The sequence below is a fragment of the Labrus bergylta genome, chromosome 1 (assembly GCF_963930695.1).
Source record: "Labrus bergylta chromosome 1, fLabBer1.1, whole genome shotgun sequence".
In the NCBI taxonomy this organism is placed as follows: Eukaryota; Metazoa; Chordata; class Actinopteri; order Labriformes; family Labridae; genus Labrus; species Labrus bergylta.
The window spans coordinates 15445239-15467831 of NC_089195.1; the positions used below are offsets into that span (position 1 = coordinate 15445239).

A 22593-nucleotide genomic window follows, 5' to 3' on the forward strand; every position below is an offset into this window, starting at 1 on the left:
AGTTTGTTCTTCATCTATCCAAATTCCAAGATGGTTAAAATAGTGCACTCGCTATTACACTGTGTGTAATAAACAACCTCAATTTAGTTCTTGAGCAAATTCAGGACCAGTTTCAAGATTTGCAGGTGGTTTTGTAGGACGTCAAATGTTAACTGAAGGTTCAGAGTGACATCATGACTGTAACTGGCAGGAGTATAAAAGACAGTGTCATCGGCATAGACATTGAAACTGTAGTTGTATAGCCTAATAAGGTGGTAATGTCATTGGTTTATATGATGAACAGCACTGGTCCAAAAACCTAGCCTCTAGTGGACACTCCAGGAACAGCAGGTGTTCCCACTACATTTACATGTCTTCCCTCTTTGGGCATTCTTCTCCAGTAATGAGACCCTCACACATTGTGGCTTAAGATACATATTTTCTGGACATTTTTGCTACAAAAGCAACCACACTGCTACACCCCAGCTGCTACAATCAGTCTCCTTGTCCATATGTAATTTATGTTGTTAAGGACATTTGAGCCTCTAGGGGTCACTTTCAGGGTTTCAAACTTTCACGTTTTTTCAAATGTTGTTAACATTGGAATAATATCCCTGATTAAACATGGCTTCCCTATTAAATTTCTGCCAACAGATAACAGTTTGGTAATTTCTAACTTTAGGGGTATCTCTCTCTCTGTAATCTGCCTGTTTGAAAAGAGAGAAAAAATTTTTGGTTGTGTCTTTTTATGAGCTTCACACTTCTTTGACAATCCTCAGTCGACTAGAAACCCAAAGAGCTCAGACTCACTTTGAGCTGGATGAACAGCGCCCTCTTTGTACTGTGTTACATGAAGCAAGCCAAATCTGACTCCCCCAGAGTCTCTATGTGTGTATGTTTGTGTGTATGTTTGTGTGTATGTTTGTGTGTGTGTGTGTGTGTGTGTGTGTGTGTGTGTGTGTGTGTGTGTGTGTGTGTGTGTGTGTGTGTGTGTGTGTGTGTGTGTGTGTGTGTGTGTGTGTGTTTGTGTGGTTGCTGTAAGCTGGGGAACTCCTCGGTAAAGAAAAGGAAAAGCAGAAAATATCATTACCAGCTGAATTCAATCATGCCATGTTCTCCTAGTGATTCACACACACGCACACGCAGCTGGTTCTGAGGTTTAAGGTCTCTAATTGAAACCTTCTATTTGTTTATAACCCCACACTCTCTCCTCACACACACTGAACACACTCTCCCTGCAGCCCCTGCTAACAGATTTACAGCCTTCCTTTGTGTTGCAGACAAACACAATGAGAGAGAAGTGGAGGGAAGTTTGTGTTTCTCGCAATACATGTCCACCTGTTGTCTTAATTGACCTGGAATATGTTCAATTTGTTACTGGTATTGTGTTGTTGTTGTATCAGCGTAACCACATCAACCTTCAGATAAGACTGTCAACATAGGCTGAAATGTGTCGCCGCTTTAGTTTAAGACCAAAGAAGACATTTTTCAAATATTTCATTATTGAGAATCAACAATCAGAATCTAAGTTCATTTCTTTTCCCCAGCAAAACAAACAGCAAAAACAAAAAAAAAATGATACAAATAAAAAAGTAGACTAAGACTAAAAATCCCAAACTTTAAAATTTCTAGACGATTAACTTGTGTCATTGTAGCTAATATATTATTTTAAATTTTTTCAGCTGTCATCTTGCTCTGATTTCTTCATGATAAACTCATCCGTGTCCTGTCTCTGAGTTTAACAAAGACACAGGTCCAGGTTTCAGTTGAAAATCTGATCTCTGTCCGGCATTGTGAAGTAAAGTTTGAGCTCTTCAAAGCAGAATCATCTCCCTTTGAATGTTCATCTGAAAATCTTAAAGCTTAGGAAAGTCCCATCGTGTGTTTAGATATAATTGGACACAGTTCAGATGTTTTACTTTGCTATGATACAATAAATCTGTCTGAAAGTTTTCTATGACAGCTGCTTTTACAAGAGTGAATGTCAGTTCTCATGCTGCACAAACTGCTACTTAAAGGCAGATTATATTTGTGTGCCGTTTCATTCATAAAAATCTTCCTATGAGAGAAAGAGCTGAAAAAAAAGCTGAATTTCACACTGCAGAGTTAGAGCTTTTGATGCCAAAAATCAGCAGACACAAGCATTACAATTTGGCAGTGTCAGTCGGGATATTAGTCAACCTGAAATTATCAGACAAAAAGTAAAAGCACAGCTGCCAACAATGTGTCATTTTATTTCAGCGCACAAATAAAGGAGGAATTATTTAACATCAAGTGAAACCCCGAGGCAGCTGTCAAGAGGAGACAATCATGGTAACAAATACTGAACTGTGCAAGTTACTGAGCCAAGATATGGCGATATCAATCATCACATCTTTAAAAGACTGACAGTAATTAGAAGAGTTTACTCTGTGGTGTTAAGAGTCTTCAGTCAAGGGCGAGTGTAAGGACGTTTTGTTAATCACACAGATTCTCTTAAATCACTCTGAGGTGCCACTTGCCTCCTTCTGCTTGAAGACTCCTTATAGACTCTGAATAAGAAGTGGACAAATCCACTGTGACACTCGGCTGTCTGAGTTCTTGAATCCTCAGGTTTAGCGTTTTTGTCATCGCCATCTTTGATTGTAGGAAGTAGAAGTGACCAAGTTTAGAAAAGAAGTCGCCAAATCCTCTCCTTCTAGTCTCTTTGACTCTGTAAGTGGGACCATAGGTTACTAAAAGATCGTCATGTTGTATTGAAGAAGACTTGAAGCTAGAGATCCAGAACATTAACTGATTAGGGAACAAAATAACTGAGGAGTAGGAGGATTTCTCATAATTCTCTTTACCACCATTGAGCTTGCTGGACATTAAAGGTACTACATTCAACTTGGCCCGTCCTCCTTGGCAATCATACATTAGAAGCGCACACTCACTGTCTGCGTCTACTGCTTGTAACTGTACTTCAAGCTACCGCATGCTAGCACGTGAGTTATTTGCAATCAAATCTTTGGTGATACGAGCAGCTCAAAATGCTCACTCCATGAGGGAAAATCTCCCTGCTGCATAAACCTTGTTTTGTATTATTGAGACTTTTGCTGAAAGTTCAGACTAAGCTGCTTACCTCGAGTGCAACTTGAGTAAGACGCTGGTGTCTGTTAAATCTCCAGACTGTGAGCTCTCCCCATCTCCTGCGTAACGACACAAAGTCAGAGTTTTCACAAAGGCAACGTTCCTCCTCTGTGATGACTGAAGAGCTTCACACCTCCATCGTCACCCTCCTTTGTGAAAAAGAGGAAGAGGCTGTAAATGATCAGTACAACACATGCACCGAAAACAACACAGCTTGATTGAGCTTGACTTGTGTTGAATTATTTCCAAAGGCTGCTACAGATGTTAAAGTGAAATATTACAGAATACAGATGAGAGCTAACCGAGAGAAGGTTACAGTCTGAATGAACCTGTTCTTTGTGTGTTTGCAGATTGTTTCAGTGACATGACTCTGCAATAAACTCAAAATGTTGCTTTATTTACAGTAACGCATAGCTTTATGAAAGAAGTAACTTAGCTTTAATGAACATTATCAACCAGTTATGTTGCTGCCCGGCAGAATGTGCTGCAGACAGTGCTGAGGGGATTGTAAACTATGACGCCAGAGCGCCCTCTGCTGGACAAACAATGCAATGACACCACTTGTGAAGGCAACTAGAGCATTGTTTTTTGTAAAATGTGTTCTACAAATAAATACAAACGAAAAAAAATACTAAATATGGAAACAATAAACTCAGACTGAAACCTGTGATGGAACCATTTCAGCTGAAAATACGGCCCAGCAGATATTTTTGTGAGGTGCTCGTGTTGACTTTTGAGTATAAATATGGTTTATGCAATACCAAAAATATCTTTATAAACAGTATGAAGTATCAGTTATTATGCCTGATACCTGTTTGAAACCACAGTGACAAAACTAGAAGACCCTGGCAACAGATGTTGAATTGTTTCTTCTTTTCAAATATTAGAAATTGCAGGCCAACTTCTGCACAATGACTAAATTTAGCACAAAACAGGTTGGCAACGTTTAATTGTGATATTTAGACGGTGCTCTCTCTCTTTTGGTTAAAAATATGACTGAAGATCTGTAGTTGTTCACAGACACACCCACATCCACACATACAGACACACACACACACACACACACACACACACACACACACACACACACACACACTGTGATTGAAGAGAGTTTTATTCAATGATCTCTCACACCCAGAGAGTCTATTCCATGGAGACAGAGAGAGGGTGTGTGTGTGTGTGTGTGTGTGTGTGTGTGTGTGTGTGTGTGTGTGTGTGTGTGTGTGTATGTGTGTGTGTGTGTGTGTGTGTGTGTGTGTGTGTGTGTGTGTGTGTGTACTGTTTTTATCACCCAGTTATTTATCAGCTTGGAGCCGTTTTGACAAGGTGTGTGCGCTTGATCAATACATGTGTGGGCTGCCGTTAGTTTTGGCATATTTTCATCATGCGACACTCAGAGTTGTGAGTGTGTGTGTTGTGTTTAAACCACAGGTGGGTACAGCAGCAGGTCGCCGTCATTTATCCTGAATGGTTTAGTCCGCCCCCGAATGATGCTTCTAATCACTGTTATTTAGAAAGAGCTGCACGGAGGTGGACGGACACAAACACACATCTGTAAACTGCTCACACACCGACACACACACACACACGCACACACACACACACGCACACACACAGCTACACACAGGGTGCACTGGTCAACATGATTACTGTTATTTTGTAGTCTGGCCAGGAGGCTGAAATGTCTGAACTCACAGCCTCACAACCTCATACACAAACACACACACACACACACACACACACACACACACACACACACACACACACACACACACACACACGCTTGCAGCGGAGTGAGAGGGAGTTACACTGCGTTATCTCACCATCGACTGAAATCCCCACATACTGAACGAAGGATTAAGAGAACGGAGAAAGCTCTCTTTTCTTTTCCTCTGTGTTCCCTCCTTTCGGCTGGTTTAGGATTCTCGCCTCATTGCTCCGTCTCTCTCTTTAATTCACCACTCCGCCTGTTTAAGCCACTCTCTCTCTCTCTCTTTCCCTCTGCTTCTTTCTTCTCTCTTTGTCTTCCTCTCTCTCCTCACACTCCTCCTGCATTTCCATTTCTCTCTCTCTCTCTCTCTCTCTGTTGCCTTCTCCCACTCCGAGGTTGTGAACTCGCCCAGCAGGGGTCCCACACAATGAAATGAAAGAGCTTAGGGACCCGTAGCACACACCCTAACACACACAATTCCACACACACACACACACACTCACAAGGGGTGTGTTTAAATGGCGGGAACAGCTGAACTTGCACTCACACACTCACCTCCCCCTCTCTCTATCGATCACACACATACCACACACACTCTGAAGGCCTATAGAGTGTATATTGTGTGTGTCAGTGGGGGGGCACCAGCACACACACTGGTGTTAGAAAAGCTTCGCTGCTGGAAGGATGGAGATTGAGAAAAAGAAAGTAGAAATCTGTCCAGTGAGTCCAAACCCCTCTTTTTTTTCTGCAGCTTACAGGGAGCCGTGGGATAAAGGGGGTAAACAGAAGAGTGTGTTTTTCTCACTGCAGTTTATATTTAACGTTGGGGAAACATTCAGAAATGTATGAGATTCTAATGTAATCCCGTCTCCTTGAAAAATTCTTCCCTTTGAGGCCGGGACGCTGAAGAAAAATCAAGGACGCTCGCTGGAGTTTAGGGGATATCAGTAACACAGGAAACACATTTCAAGTCAAAGATACAGAACCTTATTACAGGAGGGAAAAAAGGCTAATTTCCCAGCTGAGAAGTGGATTGTGTGAGAAACATTTTTTTTTTTCTGGTTATCTGCAGAAGCTCCAGACTTGTGTAATAATCTGAACAACAGAAACAAATCACAAAAAGCTTCAAAGAACACGTGCATTACTGCCACAGACACATTTGTAACCCTAAAAAAAAGTCTGAGTATTAACGGAAGCTATTAGATTTGACAAAAATGATGCTCGGAATTGAATCGTGTGTCTAAAAGTATAGCACAACAAGAAAACAGAAAAGGCTGTTCTTTTAACCTCTTATCTTTTACGTGTGATGCGATTCCATTGTGATGTGAGGATTTCTTGGCTTGTAATGCAAGACACATTTCTGTGCAAGCGGACAATATAGTGTTTTTATATCTTTTCTTTTTGTAAGTCTTTTTGCGGGCGTGCACCTGAAGATTAGATACTGTGCAATTTATGAATTATAGTAAACCCAGAGGTTCCTACAGAGAGTAAGGTGTCCATCCATAGAAAGCAAAAGTGTTTAAAGCTTTTGTGCACGGCTTCACTCAGAGGAAGAGGGAGGAGGCAGCTGTCAGAGAGAGAGAGAGAGAGCTGAGAAGGGATAGCAGTTAAAAACAGGTCTCTTCACTCACAGGGTTTCAGTCTGTGTAGATGTAAAAGGGACCAGGGTGAAATGAGAGAAAAGAGTTCTAACCTTCCCTGCAGTCACACCTGGGCATGATAGGCGAACACAACTGAAGATTATACATCTGTAGGAAACTTCTTCAAGCTCTGTGTTTACTGAGCAATCAGAGATGTTATACAAGCTTAAATTAGCAGACGTTGCATGCAAGAACAAAGTCGTATGAAGGGAGATGAAGTTCCATATTTAACTCCAAAACGCCCAGGAGGAAGAAATTATTTAAAACAGGTTAAAGCCAGAGAATTGAAATGGATGATCTGAGGCCTCTCCTAAAGTTGCAGTGCAGCTGTTCTTACACTTTTTTTCATGCTCCATTTGAACTTTTTTTCCCAGCTAAGTTTCCCGTCACCAGAGCAGAATATCTGTGGTCAAACAACATCAAATGAAGGTCAAGAGCTGCATTATCAGTTTGATTTATGAAAGAATCTGAGATTGAAAAACATTGAAGAATTTGGAAGACAGTTGGTTTAAGTTTTTTAAGCTCAAAGCCTGAGGCCTCAGATCTTGGGGGGACTGACAGTATCAGAACACTCCTGATTCCGCAACAAGTCCGAGTGAGCTGATGTGAGAACGCAACAGGATACTATGTGGAGATTTCTCCTTGAGCGAGTGGGAGAGAGTGGAGACATTCATTAAGAGCGTGAGACTCTGGGGATGGTGATCGACTGTGTTCGACTGCTCGTGTAGTCGGTACCGGGGTTGCAGAGCACTGTGTGCAAAGTCGGAAATGCAGCACTCTGCATGCATCTTTGGATAAAAGCGTCTGCTAAGTGAATTGTAAAAGCATAATCTGTTGGGGGTTTTTTTACCTGCGTTTCACACGATGTGTTTCTTCTGAATTTTGTCTGGGACAGTTACTCAGTGAACAAGTGACTTGCAGGTGGTTTAGCTGTGTCTTGGGGTGCTTAACTTGTGTAGTTTGTCATGACAATATTTCTGTGGAGAGCTTCTTGTTAGCTGAGTCAAAGCCACAGAGATAAAGGGCTTTCAACATTGAACAGCTTTGAGACAGAGGCCTCAGATCCTGAGTTCTAGTTGTGCTAATTGGACGAATTTAGTTTATTGGAAAAAGTGCTTTGACTACAGTTGTCTTCTCCACGAACTAATTCATCTGATAATATTTACACAAGTTGGAAACACGCGCTTAAAGAGATCCTCAACTTTTTAAAAAAATCTTCTGGAGAGGCCCTTCAGACCCCCTGTTAATTTGTCCCACACACTTTTTTTATGCTTCTGATGCCCATGGTTAGTTGAGTGAAGCGAGTTGAAATCCAAATCGAGCTCGGAGCTCGGAGCGGCCTCTTTAAGCGGGCGAGGACTGAAACAGCTCCGTGAGTTAGAAGCGGAAATTGTCTCCGCTCACATGCTCTGCTAAGGATGCAAAGATACGGATGATGTGGTCTGGTTTCTTTGACCTTGTTATTAAGCTGGCCTCTTCATCCTCTCAGGCATGTCTAAGACCTGTCCTTCCAGCATCATTGATGCAGAGGACCAAGTCCTGCAAACGAGAGGGGTGCTATGTAGGAAAGGATCTTTAAAAGAAGCTTTTCCGTTTATGTTTGGTTGTAGCGATAGCTGTAGAGGATCTGTTTATACTGATGTTCTTTATTTATTTAAAATGCTGTGCAGCAGTGAGTCCCTTTAAAAGAACAGCTTGGACTGTTTAATACTCATTACTCATTTATCACATGTGGAGGTTTCCGTTTCACACTCATCCTTTCTTTTCTGCACAGTGGAAATTCGAACCACCGCGCTGTCATCCTCGGTTACAGGGGATCCCTCCATCTTTAATTACTACAAAACACAGGGTCACCCTTCTACTCCACACGGCCTCAACTTTGTGTTTTCACTTTGGTGTTTATGCTAAAATGTAGAGAAAAAAAATCTGCCTCTTTCTGGAGACCTGAGAGTGAGAAACAGCAGAAAAAAATGTAAAATAATAATATAGATGTCAAAAAAAAATAGGAATACATACAAGACTAAACATGTACATTTAAAAATAACAATGTGAAAACATAAAGAACGTATATAATAATGCAGGGAATATATAGAGCAATATATATTTACAAAAAAAGGGGGAAAAAAGATACAAGAAAAAAACTATTAATTTCTTAATAATACCACCAGCACAATTATCCTATGTTCTCTTTTTTTATTTCCAATGAAAAATATTTTTTCTCTTCACATATAATATGTGGAATTATTTTAGTTTTTTATTCCTTAAAGGGCCAAGTGCTAAATCAACCAACGGGGGCGGGACTTCCTTCCCTTTATTTCACATTATCTAAATAAAATAAATAATACAGTAAAGAATAAAATACTAATACTGAAATTAATAAAGCATACTTTTCCTCTCTGGCTAAAAAAAAAAAAAAAAAGAAGAAAAACGCTTTAACTAATCATTCGCTATACTAGAGGTTAAAAAGTGGTCTGCATAGCTATGTATCCCAGCATGCTTTGTGCAGTGAAGCCGCCATACAAAATAAATACAGGCGAATATTCAATCACGTCAAGTGGCGTGCAGTTGGGGATGTTGGCGGCTGCACTTGTGCTCATGACGTTGCATTTCCCAGCATTCTATACTGGTATAATGGTTGCACTGGTAGGTATTAAAGTCAGTTTATACACTGGATTTTACGGCCTTTATTTGTCTTAATGTTTTAAAAACATTTTAAATTTACAGTTTTTTTTCTCTTTTTGGCCCTCCCATGACTCCATACTTTAAACGTCATTGGCTCTTTCACGTCAGGAGTCCGTCTTTATGTTACTACGTGATATGAAAAACAGTTTGTGGATGACACCCGTTCACCAGCTCCCATCATGCTTCAGTGCAGCCTGCAGGTGAAGAGCACATGGAAGCATTCAAAACGCTTTCATACAATCTGACAGATAGACCACACACACACACACACACACACACACACACACACACACACACACACACACACACACACACACACACACACACACACACACACACACAGGTTCATAGAAAGATTGGGTTTGTATAAATATGTAATAAAAACAGCGGCATTAAAGATTAAGAATAACTCTTCACTTTATATCCTCGTCTCTCTGCCAGTGGCCTCTACGCCAAAATCAATACTCCATTAACTTCTATGGGAGATGATGCTTATATCATTAGTGTGTGTGTGTGTGTGTGTGTGTGTGTGTGTGTGTGTGTGTACAATGATGATGATGATGTATAGATTAATAAAATATTTACATTGTGTGTGTCATGGCTAAATTAGTTCTTTAGGCCCACGATCATTTTTCTTCACGTTTCAGGATCAAAGCGCTCATAAACACGGAGCGACTTCTCCGCGCGACACAAAATTTAAAACGTTCATCTGTGATGCACGTCTCTCCTTATGACCTCGACGTGCAGATCGCTTTATTTGTACATGCAATCCACTGCAGTTCATGTTCTTCTTCGTTGGTGTGAAGGTTGCTCTGACAGGTCTTTGACTATCTTGTGACCTGTTCTTGGACGTCTCTTAAACGCTGCTTCCTGTCTCACACATCCATATCTCGCAGTTGTTGCTTCTCGACAGAGGCTGATTCCGTGTCCTTCATTTTGCTTTACTTATTTCCCTGACCTTAAAATGCACTTCCCACTTTTACAATCTTGTTTAAATTTGTTCTAAACAAATCGATGATAACTTAAACCTTCAATATTTGTTAGGCTGTTGAAAAACTTACAGAGTGTGTCTCTCTAATATCTAGTCAAGGGGCGCCGCTGTAGCCTTGGTTATGTTGAATGCTCCATTTACTGCACAGGGGCTATGGAATCCAACCTCGGCACTTTGTTGCATTTTGTCACCCACTCTCTCCTCCCAACAAGTCCTGTCTCGCTTCAGCTGTCCGATCCAAAAAAAGGCAAAAATGAGCATAAAATATCTTTATCTCCCACAATCAGCAACACGTCGGTCTAATTTGTTAATAAAGTTGATCTTCACACTACAAGTGATGCTGGAGCTTTTTGACCTCTTCAAACCTCTCACTCTTCATTCCCCTTGTGGATGAAGTTGTGACTGAAAGTCCTGCTCTGCTTCTTCATAAAATATCTGTAAAAAAAATATCTAGTCAAAATGATCTCATGACAAGTCCAGATAAAGTAAAAATGGCTGCCAATGCAGTAAAACAATATAACTCAAGTTTCTTACAATGAGATCTTTAATTAAAGTCAAGAATCTTTAGCAGTAATTTACATGACTTCTGTCCTTTGCTTTATCGTACTGTATTTTACATTTGGTGAATAGCCTCCGGACGTTACGTATAGCTCCATCAGAAACAGAAAAATATTAAGTGGGCGAATGCCAAGTGGCTTTAGGAGAGCGGTCTGTGGGTGCCGGTAGCCTAGTGGTTAGTGCGCGCCCAATTTACAGAGGTTATAGTCCTCTAAGCGGATGGCTTGGGTTGGAATCTGACTCGTGGCTCCTTTTCTGTGCGTCATTCCCCTCTCTCTCTCTCTCTCTCTCTCTCTCTCTCTCTCTCTCTCTCTCTCTCTCTCTCTCTCTCCTCGATTTCAGACTCTATCCACTGACCTGTCCCAAAAAAAAAGGCAAAAATGGCCTGAAGCAGTTTGTAAACAGTGTCATAGCTAGAGCCTGCCTTTATTTATTTCAGCAGAAATCTCAGACTCCCATTCGTATGTCATAAATCTGTTGGTGTGATGATGACTCTATTAATTTACATTACATTAAAGATTAAAATGTAATGAAAACTTTGAAGCATCAAGGGTTACTCTCGGTCTGACATAGAAAGATTGTTGTTAAATTCCTTTTTAAAAATGATCAAACATGTAAACTATATAAGATACAGCACTGTTTACAAAACAAACAGGATATTAAGGAGATGAAACATTTGAAGAAGCTCACAATATCTGAATGAAAAAATGTAAAACTAAATGTTTGCAGTTACTTTATGGAGCCTTGCCAAGCTCAGGTAAGAAAAAAGAGAAATAAGTTTGTGAATCCATTCCCACACTTTATAACTCTGTGAACATGGTGTTAATCCGTGCATGCTGATTTTTAAACTGTGGGAACGAATTAGCAAACGGCTTTTTATTTGTTCTTTCCTGAGTCTTCAGGAGCTTCATCAGTAATGAGTGACTCTCAAAGTGAAAAAGTCTAAAGGGTTCCTTTACAGTAAGAAGTGTTGATGGAACTTTGTTCTTGTTGCTTAGTTCAGAAATGTAACTTTAATTTATTTTTAATGTTCATAGAGCAAATTTTGATTAAGTCAATGATAAAAGTCTCTTCATCTGGTGTGATCCATCATACCTCTAAGTTTGACCCTCCTATGACACACCTGTCTTACATGCAGGTGTTCAGAATTTGATTCAAGAACTTGTTTGATTGTTTAACTTCTTTGATACAATAATCGTATAAATGTAAGGTAGATAAAGACAACACACGATAAGATGAGGTAAGATAAGATGATCCTTCCGTTAACCCCAGAGGGGAAATTTCAGCGTTGCAACACAAAGACAAAAAGAAAGCAAGCGAAACAAATCAAAACTGAAGTTAAGATGGATGATATAAATAAGATGAAATATGATGTATGTGATCATACAAGACAGTTTGAGACGTTCTCTGCAGTAGATACGTACAGGTGTATAATTAATAGCAGTGAGTTCTGAAACAGCAGTGTACAGTTTAGTCATTTAAAACATGATGTACAGTGTAAAACATGTAGAGGTAAAGATATAAAAAGATACCGTGGTGTAAGAGTATTTAATAAATATTCTACATATGAAAGCTTGTGACCCTGAGGCTAAATTTGTACAGATTCTAGAGATAAGATAAGATCATCCTTTATTGAACCCAGAGGGGAGATTCAAATGTCGCAGCCGTAAAAGACAAGAAGAAGAGCTTGCGCAGGCAAATAAAATAAGAATATATAGGAATAAAATAAAAATAAATGTACAATGTATTCACAACTATTATAAACAAGTATTAAGTAAACTAAACACCAATTAAGATCCAAACTATACACTAAAAACTGTTCAGGACAGTTAGACATATTAAGTGACAGAGTTGAAATGTGGTGACAAAAGTAAGAAATAAATATTAGAATAAGCACCTAGAAGTAGAGATGGAAAAAAATATTGTTGTATGTAAAAATCAAGATTCTTATTTTCTGAGATTTAAAATTGATTCATAACTTACAAAAATATATTTTTTGGGGGGCTAATCCGTCACTCCCTGCTAATTGCTAATGCTAACTCTTTGACTCAGTAGAATGCCAAATGAAGCAGCAAGAAATTCAACCAGACTCACAGATGACTGGAGTAGACCCTGACGTATGTACTGATTCAAAATTAATCGTTTGAATCCAGAATCGATTTGAATCAAAAATAGATTCTGAATTGAATCGTGATCCCATGAATCAAAATCAAATTGAATCGTGAGACACCCAAAGATTGGGTATGTTGGTGTGACAGCCACTGTGGGGAAAGTGTTGAAGACAGACTGTAGGACACACTGCTGCTGTACAGTCTGATGGCAGTAGGCACAAAGGAGCATATAAAAATGTTTTTAATAACCACACGTTAAGACAAATCTGTGATGTAGTGACTGGCGGTGCATTTTCATTGCAGTGTTTTTGTTCATATTTAGTGTACTTTTTTTTTTACGTTGATCTCTGTGTATGTTTTTAATTCAAACATATATGTGCTGACAAACATTGTTTTAATGTTTCTGCATGACGTCTTCCAGACGTGTGAAAACAGCTTAACACTGCTTTCTATTAAACCTGAAAGCATGAGGGCTCCTCTCAGACGCAGCACAGAGCTGCATGCATTACGTCTCTGATGGTTAACAACCCGAGCTATGCCATGAAAAAAAGAAAATAAAAAAAGCTTGAACAGAAGTTGACGTTGCGTCTCCTAGCGCCCACTCTCAGTCAAGCGATGCCAAAGGAAACGCCCACTCAGAGGCTTAAGCTTGGACACTTTTTCTATAAAGGGCACAAAGCAAGACTGCAGGGATCCCCCCCCCCCTGCCCCCCCTCTGTGTTTCTGCTCGTTGAGACCGCAGATTTTAACACACACACAAACGTGACGCGCTTAGTGAATTATCTGTGTTTTCAATCTTTAAACCCGTTACTAAAAGTACAAAATATTCTTCACGTTTAGGGTCTAAAATTGACTCAATTGAATAATGTTGCAATGCTTGTAGAAGTCAACGTTGGTCCAGAGAATCTTTCCCCTGATCTGGGCCTACCTCAGCTTTGTTGTTGTGTGTTTGTGCCGATGCTCTTTGTGCGATCGTCTCCTGCTCTGAGTCTCCATCACTGAGCCCAAGTCCTTCTGTCCATTGTCTCTTCGGAGAGCGGGAGTGGAGGACATTTTCCTGTTCTACAAAATGTGAGAGGCTCTAGTTCATGTTTGTGCGTGCCGTGCAGGATAACACAGTGAAAGGCTGCCCATGTGTGAAATAATAGAATGAATGTCAATTTTCTTCCAAGCAATATCCCCAGTCCCCTGTTGCAAAGATATTACTGGAAAGACTAACAGCAGGGCACAAACTCTCTGTGTGTGTGTGTGTGTGTGTGTGTGTGTGTGTGTGTGTGTGTGTGCGTGTGCGTGCGTGCGTGCGTGTGTGTGTAAGGTTATTATAAGAAGTGAGGTTTACGTATTAGGGTTGGTGTGTGGTGTTGCCAGTAATAAAACTGTGAGTGGATGAAACTCACCGTGTTGGTTCACGGGGCTGCACATTTTAACATTTAAATTGATGTTAAATAAAATCTATATTATTAAGAGGTGCCCCCCCCCCCCAAACACAACAGGAAATCAGATCCTAAATATTGAACATGTTTAATATTTACTCTTTTCAATCAGGGCGGCCCTGATGTGCATCACCTGATCCGTCTTAACACACAGAACCATCCAAAAATCTGGACTTTTCTTGTAGGGTGTGCCACACTTGAAAAAAATACTTTTGGTGGTTTATAGGAGACGCATAGGTTAAAACAAAACTCTCAGTAAAAAGGGAAAAAACAGGCAACTCTCCCCTATATATAGATGTTTTTACTCCCAATATGTTTTTTTATTTGTCATGTTCATTTAAAATGCTCTACAGAATATACTTGGGGGTAACCCTCAATTAATAACTTTTTAATTATTTTAACTGAAAGATATACAAAAAATAAAGAGGAGCCCTTTTTATCACATTATTCATAAACTGTAACAAATTGTAGGCCTCTCTCTGTGTGTGTGTGTCTTTTATTGCAACATCCATTTGTGTGTGTGTGTGTGTGTGTGTGTGTGTTTGTGTGTGTGTGTGTGTGTGTGTGTGTGTGTGTGTGTGTGTGTGTGTGTGTGTGTGTAATCTTAGTCTCTCTGCTGCTGCCTCTCTTTTAGTTCAGCAGTCTCTCTCCCCCTCTGTCTGTTCACTACCTTTAGTTTATACAGCTGCTACAAGCCTAACTGCACACACACACACACACACACACACACACACACAGAATGTGGTGTGTGTGTGTGTGTGTGTGTGTGTGTGTGTGTGTGTGTGAGAGAGAGAGAGAGATCGTGTACAAGCGACTGAGAGGTGTAGTTTCTGTGCTATGAATACATATGTGGTCGGGAAATCAGGGAGATCAGAGCAAAAGAATGCAGAGAGAGAGCAAGGGAGGAAGAGAGAGAGAGAGAGAGAGAGAGAGAGAGAGAGAGAGGGAGGGAGGGAGTGCCTCTCGACCGGCCCTCCTCCTCCTTCTCCTACTCTACACATCTACACCTCCAGTCTCCTAATGCAGAAACCAGAAATCCAGCCCCTCCCTCCTCTACACCCTCCCTCTCTCACTCTTTTTCTTTCTCTAGCTCACTCACCCCCCTCTGTGTCAACCAATCCAATTCTCTTCCCCTGCTCCCTCTGTCCTCCTGGCTCCGCCCCCCTCCCTGCTCGACCAGCCAGAGAACTACACTCAGAGAGAGATAGAGACGAAGAGAGAGAGAGAGAGAGAGAGAGCGAGAGAGAGAGAGCGACAGGGAGACAGGCGCACACTCAGCAGAGGAGGCAGAAGCAGGAGAGGAGTCGGCACTCTCACACACTCGCAAATACACTCACACGCGCGCTGAAGGAGGCAGCGGCAGGAGGAGAAAGAAAGGGAAGGAATCGGAGTTAAGGAGGAGAATTCTGCCCTTTCTGTTGACTGACAGAGAAAGAGTTAAAGAAGAGGAGAGGCAGCAGGATCTTTGTGTTTTTTTGTCTGCGGTGTTTTCCCCTCTCCATCCCTGGGTTGGAGCGCAGAGGCTGGATGAAGTGAGAGAAAAGACTAAGGCATTAAAGAAGGAGTGAAATCATTTTTTTTTTTAAAACATTTTCCAAAGAAGAAGAAGGAGAAGGGAAGGGAAGAAAGAGAAGGAGGTGTGTTGTCATTTTTCTCCTCGCAGCACGGGAAAACTCCTGAGTGTTCATGCGTGCCTGAAAGGATCCTATGTGTTTTTTGGGGGCATTAACCCTTTAAGCCGGGCGAAACTGGAGTACTCACACAGACAAGGTAGAATTCAATCTTTCCTTTTCTCCCTCAAGCTGCACAATTTATCCACGTGTGTGTGTGGGGTTTCTGTGTGTGAGAATGTGTGTGTGTGTGTGTGCGCATGCCTGTGGAAAGCCGCTTGCTCTTTGGTCAATTGGCTCTCATTGTGCGGAATCACTGACTGAATGTAAACTCATTGACAAAAAAACAACAGTCAATACGTGTGTGTACATGAGTGTGCGCTTCGTATCCTGTGTGTGTGTGTGTGTGTGTGTGTGTGTGTGTGTGTGTGTGTGTGTGTGTGTGTGTGTGTGTGTGTGTTATAATAGTGCCAGACTGGGGCCTCAGAGTTTGATTTGGTGAGAAAGTGGCAACACAGAGAGGTGGAAGGGGGCTGGCGAAGAAAAAAGACTTCTCTGCATCCGAGCCAGCGCTGTGAATTTGAATTTTAGCTCCATTTCACCTCCTTTTCTGCATTTATTCTTTCTAATCTTTTTTTTTTTCTTTTCCCCTCATTCCTCTGCTGTCCCTCTCATTTATTTTCTGTTTCATGCACTGCCTTTGTTCTCTCTCTTGTGGCCTTTTCTTGGCCGTGTTCACACTTTCCGAACTAAAGACTCTGGGGCTAAATCAAGCGGAGAGTTAGTCAGTAAGCCGACAATCAGCCGGGCAGTCACTCCATTTTCTTTTTCTCTTTATTTTCCTGCTCTCACTCACTTTGTCCGCACGCCAACCAGTCAGTCAGACAGTCAGTCAGTAAATCAGCCAAATCACTGTCTTCTTCTTCTTCTTCTTCTGCCTCCTTGTTTAGTGTAGCTGCCAATCACTACCTCCTCACACACACACACACACACACAAACACACACAGACACACACAGTGACACACACACACAAGTATAAATATTTCAGTGGTTAATCATATAGTAAGCATTAGCCTCAAGGTCTGGTTTTGATTTTTGGCCATTACACGAGGCGGTATTCAAAGGGAGTGGAGATGAGGGAGAATATTACCTTAATTAGGGCACCAATCAATGAAGAGGACATAATGGGAAACATGATGTCAGCTAGAAAGTCACCAAAGACGACTCAGCCCCTAGATGTCTCCTCGGCACCAGGGTTGAACATGTATCGCCTTTATTTTTTTTTAATTTTTTTTTTCCTCGTTGTTTGAAGGAGAAATGTGGCGTTAAAGTTTGTGATGTAAAGTAAAATAATCTTTCAAATCTAAAGACAGGGTTTTTTTTTTTTTTTTTTTTTTAAATGCATTTTTTTCCTTTAAAGGCCAAATATTAAACTCATACCTTTGCATCATTATGGGTTAGGGTTAGCACTTGCAGGGGAAGTATTTCTTTCTTTTTGTTAAACCTCCCAGGTGTTTTATTCAATCTTTTCCAGCATTTCATGACTTTGTTGATTCATTCGACCTCAGTGACGTCACATCTTTGTTCTCTTTTACTGTTTATCCGATAACTCTGAAGGTAAACGTGGATTTTGTTGCTCGTGGAACCTTTCGAGTTAAACGCACACAGTTCTGTTTGTGCAGGTTTCATAAGTGGAACTATTTATTCAAATCCTGTTCGCAATGGGGACATAATTCAAAGTACCGCACACTATCAGAGGGGGAGAGGCCCTCTGTCTGAAACAAGCTAGTTTAATACAATATGCAAATGAATCTTCACTACAGTATTAGCCTTTATTTTTTTCCAGATGACATTTATCACATATAAAGTTACGTAGTTTGTAGGAAAACAGTGATTAAGGCTGTTCCTTACAACAATGGTCATACTGAGTCTTCGTATATTGACCGTATAGGATGAGGCTTAAAGTTGTAATCCTCTAGATATTTTTGACTCTTAACATTTGACATTATATATTGTATAAGAACATTCAATGCTACATGCTGACATGTTTGCTTTTCTGTGTAAAAACTATGTTTTACCGTGTAAATGTGATTATTTAAGCTAGCAGACTTTAAAACATACATTACTAAATATATAAAGGGACTATTTTTTTGATGTATAAAAATATGAAGAGCACTTCACTCCTGCCCTCTTTACATTATCCACTGACTCTGAGACTCTCAGTGAAGCAGAAAACCTCGGCAGCGTCTCTCACCGACACACCTCAGGCTCTGTGTGTGTGTGTGTGTGTGTGTGTGTGTGTGTGTGTGTGTCCCTTTGTGTAGCTCTCACAGTGGCAGCAGTGTAACACTCTTTCGTCAATGTCAGCCTAATGTTTCAGTCTCTCAGAGCTCTTCAGGTCATCGCTTTTTCCTTTTTTATAACACTGGCTGAAGATGAACACTAATCAGGACAAGGATGTGTCGCTCGTGGGCGGAGTTTTTCGAGGTTGACTTTGTATACTTACTTACCACACACACACACACAAACACACACACACACACACACATGCACACAAACACTTAGACGAAGATGATGCTCATACTTAATACAGAATTTGGATGTGCTCTAAATACATTTAAATTCAGTTTATTTGGCTCCTCTGACAGTTTTTACACAGGCACTTTTCAAAACCACTAGAGCATGTGCATATTTACACATTAAGTCAGAAACTGAGGAGGATTTGTGTTTATTTTTATGATCTTCAGCACATCGGTAAACACAAATCCTGCCATCTAATGAAAAAACATCTGGCCTTGCCTGACTGACAGCACCTCGTTTCCACAAACGGAATAAAAGGAAAAGTGATGAACATGTAATGAAAATAGCTTCTTACCTGGAGTGTGTATTCAACCCAATAAAAGGTGATAAACTGAGGAGGCATCAGCACATCTCACCTGGCTGTGTGACAATTTTACGGTGCTACTTTTAGGATTGTGTTTTGAAAGGCGTGTGTGCGTGTGTGTGTGTGTGTGTGTGTGTGTGTGTGTGTGTGTGTGTGTGTGTGTGTGTGTGTGCGCGTGTATGTGTGCGCGTGTATGTGTGAGGGTTAGTGCTGCTGCTGCTCAGATACAGAAAGAGAAGACGGGCTTTAGCTTTTTGCCTAATCGCTTCCAGACACACAGATTTGCATTCCTTCGCTGTGTGTGTGTGTGTGTGTGTGTGTGTGTGTGTGTGTTTCTGTCTTCTCCTCTTACGCCACTGCACCCCCCGTTACTTTTTCAATTAGAAACACACATTTTCGAGACGCTCGTACACCGGGGCCGTGAGTAACGAAGCAGAGGAGGAAGTAGGTGATGGATTAAAGGAATTAAACTGTCACCGTGAGAGGAAACGTGCAGAAAAAAAAAACAAAAAAAATGAGTAGCGGATGGACGGATCGTAAAGAACGGAGGGCAGAGACAGCGGAGAAGAAGAAGAAACATGTGTCTCTGATTAAGATTCCAGCGGGTCTGTTAGGATGATAAGACATCAGAGCGAGGGGATAAAGAGGCTATAAAGTTTGGAAACCCCTTTTAGTTCTCAGTGCTCATATTCACTGGTTGTTTAGTAGCATGCTTTTTAGCAGCACACTGTAATACATAGAATAAAGGCCCAGGTACAGAAGTATACCTGCCTTTACCTGGGTGTCCTTTCTTTATCATGCCTGTCTTCAAATCTCTTAAGTAACTGAATAATGTTCAGTCATAAATCACTCAGATGATCCTGCTGCCAGTGACAGCTTTGCGTTTTCTTCTGTGCTGCAATGACTAATCTGTCTTATCTTATCTTTACTCAGGTTTATTGTCTAATAAGGTGGTGGTGCAAGGATTTAATGTATTCAAATGATTCTTCATTCAGACAATCTTCCTTCCTGCGATATAAAAAAGCACCACTTTGAGGATAGAAGTTGTAGAACGTGCAGGATAAGGCATTAAGCTACTTTTAATGCTACTACACGCTAACAAACAAATAGGCCTACTTCATGGTTCTAATCCAAAACCTTACATTGCAAAAGAAAAGTCATAAACAATTCACAGGAAAACGTAAACCTCAGGTTCCAAAGTGTTTCATCAAATGATTTCGCTTCCAATTTGCTCCCAAATGTTCTGCACAGTTTGTGTTTTGAGCTGGACGAGGTAATTGTATCGACCTCAGCTTCTGTTTCAGATTCTATTTCAGCTTCTATTTCAGCTTCTATTTCTTACATGTTTGAGCTTTTTGTGCACTGGTTGGTGAATGTTTTTCAGAACCAATTGTTTAACAACGATATAGTCTCTGTTTTTTTAATCAAAAAGTATCGTAGCTTAAAAAAAAAGACCTCCATTCAGTCATTTATTTTGCCAAAGGCTATTGTGCGAGTGAGAGAGACTGAAACACTGCCAATGTATTTGTGCCATTGTTCCCAATGAACAGTGTGCACACTGAAAAAACAATTGGCAACTTTCACCATTGAAACATTGCCAATGTCTTTATGCAATTCAGACAGTGCCTGCAACTTTTGGTGATTAAAAACAACAAATAACCCAATATGGGTGACTATAGGACTTCTATTTCTGTTGCCGTGGTGTCAAATAGGTGTCAATATCTTTTGATTTTTACTAGAGTCAAATCAAAGTTTACAATCCTGGTATGACCCCTGCAGGGAATAGAGGGCAGGTGGAGATGTGGTGCTGAAGAAGTACATCTCATTTGATACTAACAGTGTCACAGTTGTTGCATTATAACCGATGCTGCATGTAATTCAATAAGACTTAAAAAGAGCTGTAATGTGTTTATTCATCGACCCTCCTTATTGTCAGAAGTCCATGTGCTTTGTACTTTGTACTTTTTGTATTTTACTGGACATATTTGAGCTTTTTTTTGTTTCATCTTCTCTGGAATGTTTTTAGTGGATTAGGAGGACTGTGAGTTTCAGACCAACCGCTGTGAAAAACAATGCACTCAGTCAGCCGGCACAGATAGCTGCCACATTCCAGCAGTGGACACAATTATCAGCGCTACAAATAACTAAGGAGCATAATGAAAGTGATTTGGTTAACGTTGGTGCAGAGCGGCAGATCTAGGAGGTTTACAGGTGCATGATGGTGGAGCACATCATGCACATTTTAAGTTCATAATCATAAAAGGAAATGTCGTAAAGGGGTTTTAAGGCTGTGTAGTTAATTAAGTGATATAATGATGATGTTTTAAAAAAAGCTTAATTTGAATGGATGTGATTATGTGAGGAATAACACATTGTTATGTGTTCTTATTGTATTGAACTGAACTGAGCCGTTGGTTTGCCTGATGCAGCCTCGACTCTCTGGTGCTGAAAGTGGTTTGAGGTCCAGTGTTGGACTCAAAATGACAAATTTAACCTGGATTAATCATGAAGACCACTGCTGCAACAGAGATAAAGCCAGTGTCCCCATAAGTGCACATTACTAGCGAATTAATACATTCAATTCAATTCAAAGCTTTATTGTCATTTAGTTGTACATACAACAGTAGTGCAAGCAAAATGAGAGAGCGTTTCTCATCAGGATCCAATAGAAATAAAATAAATAAGACACAATTAAAATACACACACAAACACTTACACACACACGCACACACCTGCATCCCATGAGTTATCAGTGTAAAATGTCCATACAGCAGCCTTTGAATTAGGTGCTAGTGACTAATCCACCTTTCTGTGCACGTCTAAAACCAAGAGCTCAACAACAAGGAGCTAACCAGTGCATGAATTGGTATTTTTTCTTGTTGTGATGTCATGTCCTGCTGTGTCTTCAAATGCTTTATATTCTAAATATCTGTACAACCTTCAGTTTCTTCTCTTATGAGATCTAAAATATATTCTTAACTTCCGAAAAAAAAAAAAAATGGGGGGGGGGGGGCTAATCAGTCACTCCCTGCTAAGTGCTAAGGCTAGCTCTTTAAGTCAGTAAAATGCCAAATGGAGCAACAAGAAATTCAGCCAGTCTGACAGATAACTTGAGTAGATTCTGAAGTATGCACTCATTCAAAAATAGACTTTATATTATGAATCCAGAATCACTTTGAATCGAAAATAGAAATCTCCAAGAATCGAACTGAATCGAATCTAGAGACACCCAAAGATGTCCAACCCTACTTAAAATAGTTCAAAGATTTAACAACTGGAAGAAAAAAATGCTGAAACAAGGATGTTTGGGAACTTAAAGCTGCACAATGAATTATTAAAAGTAGATTTTTCAGTTTGCTTTTCATATTAAAATAACAATTTTAAACAATGTTGATGACTGAAGTCAATTTCTGCTGCAGTTTCAATGTATTTATTATTTTAATGTGCCTCTGTTGTGAGTGTTTCTTAAGTGTCAAAATGAAGATCCAAACGTGTGTCTCCTCGATGGTTTTTGTTCTTAGAAGGACAGTAAAGGAAAGGCAAAGCGAGCAGACGTGACGCTTCTCTCCGCAGCGTTTCAGAGAAGGATTTTCTTCTTTCCCTCTGCAGGTTTTATCAGATTATAAACGATGTATTTGTAGATTATAGGGGACAGTTTGTGTGTGAAGGACTGACCGCTGGGGCAGACAATGTGACCAGCCAACCATTATATGACCTGCTAGATCCCACACACACACACACACACACACACACACACGCACACATTCACAGGCTGGCATTCACGCTGCTCCTCGGATATGTACTCATTCACATGAGCGACCATGCATGAGCTGCAGGAACACACACATTGTTCTAGCCGGTGTTGCGTGTTTGTGCAGCAGGT

At 40.5% G+C, this 22593-nt stretch overlaps 1 protein-coding gene across 5 annotated transcripts in view; it reads left to right on the plus strand.

Moving 5' to 3' along the window:
- LOC109986898 (teneurin-3) overlaps positions 1-22593 on the plus strand; it is a 319906-nt gene that overhangs the window by 103917 nt on the left and 193396 nt on the right. Inside the window, exon 1 of one of the 5 annotated variants that reach the window (XM_065954790.1) lies at positions 14960-15986. The exons of 3 other annotated variants lie outside the window; for them this stretch is intronic. The gene's annotated coding sequence lies outside the window, so the exon portion shown is untranslated. Of the gene's footprint in view, positions 1-14959; positions 15987-22593 lie in introns of those variants that run through there. One more of the 5 variants, XM_065954794.1, reaches the window with a different exon arrangement.